This window comes from Camellia sinensis, chromosome 8, assembly GCF_055761805.1.
Source record: "Camellia sinensis isolate YWXY chromosome 8, ASM5576180v1, whole genome shotgun sequence".
Lineage (NCBI taxonomy): Eukaryota > Viridiplantae > Streptophyta > Magnoliopsida > Ericales > Theaceae > Camellia > Camellia sinensis.
The window spans coordinates 95,065,689-95,070,498 of record NC_138968.1 but is presented as its reverse complement, the minus strand read 5'-3'; the positions used below and the strand labels follow the sequence as shown (position 1 = coordinate 95,070,498).

General features: G+C 37.3%; 1 long non-coding RNA gene across 1 annotated transcript; it reads left to right on the top strand.

Moving 5' to 3' along the window:
- The first annotated feature begins 347 nt into the window (after window positions 1–347).
- On the top strand, window positions 348–3,672 carry LOC145796634 (uncharacterized). Its single transcript, XR_014337119.1, has 3 exons — window positions 348–535; window positions 1,266–1,310; window positions 2,899–3,672. It is a non-coding gene; the product is annotated as an uncharacterized LOC145796634 (long non-coding RNA).
- Window positions 3,673–4,810: the final 1,138 nt, after the last annotated feature.

Below are 4,810 nucleotides of genomic sequence, written 5' to 3'. Positions count from 1 at the left end.
TACGGGTTCAGAAATCAAAATTGAGGACTTGGGTATTTTAATGGGAATTTTTAGAACTATTGGGGAAAATTAATTGGAAATCTATTTTGTCTGACTCGTTAATGCATGTTTAGGTGGTTAACTTTATACTGTAAATTGAAGGCCCTAGAGGCTTCAGAAACCAGAACAGGGGACATATTTATGATCAGCACAATTTTTAGAGTCACCTGGGAACTGTAATTGAAATTTAATTTTTCGCGATTCGTAAGGGCGTGTTTGGCTATTCCTATTGTTGAAAGCTTAGGTGTTGGTTATATGTATATATGGTTATGCTATGTGAGTGGTGAACTTATCATTTAGAAGTCAAATAAAATATTTGGGGGAGAGAGAAGAGAACCGTGAGAGAGAGGGAAGGAAGAAGAGGAAAGCTCCTCTAATCAACACTCATGGGGTTTTGAAGATGCTTGAAGGGGGTGAAGAAAGAAAAAGAAGATCATCCATGGGAAGCTTGGGAGGAATTGGAGAAAGCTAGGAGAAAGACAAGGATGGAACTAGGGTATGATCATCTATCTCGAATCCTTATGTTTGAGACATCAATTTCATGAAATCATGATAATAAGGGAAGCTTTGAACCCATTTGAGTTAGGGTTTTATGTATACATATTGATGGAACCTTGATTTCCTTAGAATTTCTTGATTGAAGAAGTATAGGCATTATATTTGTGTATTTTGAGGTTATGATGGTTGATGGAGAATAATATTGTGAAATTGGTCATGTATTAAAGGGTTTTGGACTTTGATTTACATGTAATTAAGGTTTGATTTTGAAAATGAAAAGCCCCAAAGTTTCAGCCATTTTCGGACAGCAATCTGCCCAGAGCCGCACGTGCGGCCCTGTTTCCCGCACGTGCGGGAGACAGCTTTGTCCAGCCATCTTTGAATGAGCATATCTTTTGCCTCGGGGCTCCTTTTTTAGTGATTCTTGAGCCTAAAATCAAGCCCCGGAAGTCTAGTTTTCAATGGAAGTGGTCTCACTCCCAAATTCTAAATACAAAAATAGTTATGCCCAAATTAGTAACGACTGTTCACTTTCTGTCAACTAATTTTATACCATTTCTTCACCTAAACCATTTTCCATTGATTTCTCCTGTTTCTGTGACATGGAGTATAACTTATTAAGAAATAATGAGCTTGGTACCACCATGGCTAATTAAGTGAATGATCAAGGAGAATAAGTAAATGATCGAGTATAATCTCACATTATGTGTTGTGCACTGTACTTGTAGGTCGAGACGAGAACATCGTCCTATTACCACCGGGAACTGATCACTGTGAGTAGTAGTTCTGCAATCGTGCGTTTACTTACCGTAAATAATTCTTATTGTTAACGCACTGTTCTTTGTAAGCATTTATGTTGTTTAGGGATCGGTGAGAACATTAAAAGATTATGTGCACTTCGGTATGACGCTGAAACTACTCTACATTCTGATTATGGTTAATGGTTATCCTTAATGTATAATAACCTGTAAATTACCTATAACTCCGCACAAGAATTATTAATATTATGCAACTGGTTGGCAAGAAGGGATTATGAATATAAACCCCGCTTAATGGGAACATGACATTTTGAACGTCCTATCTTGGACTCCTACAGCCTTATTTAGTTCGATACATGTTTTATGGCATAGACATCTGCCTAAAATGGATTAACGAAATGAAAATCGAACAGAACCATGGGTTTCCTTATATGTCAAAGAATGGAATATCAATAACATTGTTATATGACTCACGTTATGGTGCGACTTGTTCTATCCCCATGAATAGTACTGTAACGACACATGTGTTTCTGTAAATAATTATTATTAATACTTTGTTATATGTAAGATGACTATGGCTACATGTAATGAATCATAAAGGGAAATTTATGTGCACCATTGTGAACGGTATTTGTATGAACCTGGCATTATTATGTTATGTTTATTCACTTCGTTCATGCTATGACATAATATGAATTGTTCAGTCTTCAAGAACTATTGATTCCTAGTACGAAACTAAGTGCTGCAATATGAACCACCTCTTGAGTCCATACATACAAGAGCTGGGCTTAAAGCCAATTTGGTCCCTTTATGGGTCACCCGGTTATGTGAAATTATGAAAGATATAATTTGTGAAGATATGAAAGGAATAACTTGTGAACTTATGAAAGATATAAATTGTGAAGATATGAAAGGAATAACTTGTGAACTTATGAAAGATATAATTTGTGAAGATATGAAAGGAATAACTTGTGAACTTATGAAAGATATAATTTGTGAAGATATGAAAGGAATAACTTGTGAACTTATGAAAGATATAAATTGTGAAGATATGAAAGGAATAACTTGTGAACTTATGAAAGATATAAATTGTGAAGATATGAAAGGTATAATTTGTGAACTTATGAGGCCGAGGGCCACTTTGTGAATTTGTGAACTTATGAGGCCGAGGGCCACTTTGTGAATTTGTGAAATTATGAAGCCGAGGGCCAACTTGTGAATTTTGAAATTATGAGGCCGAGGGCCAACTTGTGAATTCTGAAATTATGAGGCCGAGGGCCAACTTGTGAAGTATGAATCTGTAACTTGTGAAATTATGAATCACAAAGGCCGAGGGCCAATTTGTGAAGTTATGCATCTAAGTTAAGCCAAGGGCTAATTTGTGAATGTGTGAACCCATCAGACCAAGGGCCAACCTATGAAGTTATGAACCGAAAAGACTGTCCTGAAATGTGTACAGAATCAGACTAACCACAGGATTTTTGCATTTACTTATCTAATTAGAGAAATGTGTACATTGTAAGTAAATTAAGTTAATCTTTAAATTGTTTATGTACTACTGTTCACTGAGCTTGACTCACTTTGTCTCATGTCTGTTCTGTAGGCACTCCACCTGGAGGTCAGTTTTAACCCATGGCATCCGTGCCTCTTTTGTCAACCTCAGAGTATCCAGGCACTTAAGTGAAGGCAGCCCTTTTTGCTAAACTTTTGATTTACACTCTGATTGTTTGCTTAAGGTTGATGTATATATAATTCCTTTGCCTGTCCATGTTGTTTTACGCCCAATTCTAAGGGCTGGGTCTGTATATATATATAGCTGTACATAGCTAACTCTCTGGTGCACGTCACCGTATGTTTATTTGCCTTAGTTCTGTCTGTGATCCTGGCATGATAGTGGTCGCTCAATGGATGCAGTTCTTTTATTTATGTTAATTTATATTGGTAAATGCTTCCGTTCAGGCCCCATATGATATGTATACCAGGTTATGCGTCCGTTTCTGTGTAGGTCATGCCCAAACTTTTAGGGGCAAGTTTAGGGCGTGACAAGTGGTATCAGAGCACGAGTTGCTATCTCACACACGAGTCCATTGAGCCTTAGGGTGTCTAGAAAAGACTTAGGCATCATGCATGACATTTTGAATGAAAATGGAAAAATTGATAGCAACGTTAAATGTACTCTGTTAACGCTAACGATTATAACCCATGTCCGTTATATATTCTTTGTGTATATTGTGAATGATTGTTATGTAGAACATAATAAGACATGCAGATGCGATTAAATCAACAAAATTACACTGCAGAAGCGTGGTAAGGGTTCGAGCCGATCGGTAAGACCATCCATTTGTCAATGATTAAATAAGATGTAAGGTATCGGTTGTTATTTGTGGATTGGAAGTTACTTACCATCTGTTTAGGTGATGTGATTAAACTCTAAGTATAGAATATTTCTAAGACTAAAGAAAATGATATAGTCCTCTTTGCCACAACAATGTTTAGATCTGTGATTTCGAGCAATTACTACACATGAATATTTTGATAAAATGTGTTTGTGTGCTAACTGAAATTGTGCTGAGTACGATTGGCTGTAAGAAGAAGTTAGGCATATGATGACCCCTGTTAGAATTGTGTAATTTGTTTATGGAAACCTGCGATCTGGAATCTGTAATTTGAAATTTGAAGTTGAAATCTGAAAGCTAACTCTGTTATCTGTAATCTATTTTGTTATGTGTAAACTGTAATCCGTAATCAGGATTTCTTATAAAGAATGGTTGAACAACATGGAGGACCTTACCCACATTACGTGTCTGTTTACATGAGACTTGTAACAAGATAGACAGTTATGGACTACTTCGAGATCAAACTAAATGATTGATAAACGGATAAGTTACTGTAAGAATTAAAATTCTGTTTCTGTATACTAATGACTTAAGATTGAGAAATCATTTCTGTGATATGCTTCTGCGTAAATGTGCAAATGTTAGATATTGCAATTGTTCTGCACGGTGTAACAAGCCCGCGGGGGACCTCGCTACAGCTCGGACTCGATTTGTGTAGTCACGGTTCTAAGTCTGAACCAAAGAGTCCAAATCCGGCAAATCGTTTTATGAAAAAAACTGATTTTTTGAAAGAAGTGCCAAACATGGACTGCTTTGCCAGATACAGAGTCGCCACCTAAATATTTTATTTGGGAAATTTAGGAAACCCTGACTCGGTGCCAAAAGGCCACGTGTCCGTCATCACCAAAGTTGCCTCGGCTCGGGAACTTGGGTACGATTGGGGAAGGTCACTTCGTGAGCACCCCCGCTCGCCCGGTCATAGACCGGCCTCTACTAACCATGATATCAATTTTTGAAAACATTGTGTGCTCTTATTCCGGTTATTAGCCTAGGTTACTATGTGATGCGCACAGCATACAAGTATAGACCGGGTCGCCTGAATTGGAACAAAACATTTCGTGCTTGTTTTTGAAAATGGTTTGCTACCCGCAGGTAGGCTTGAAACATTTGATGTTTTAC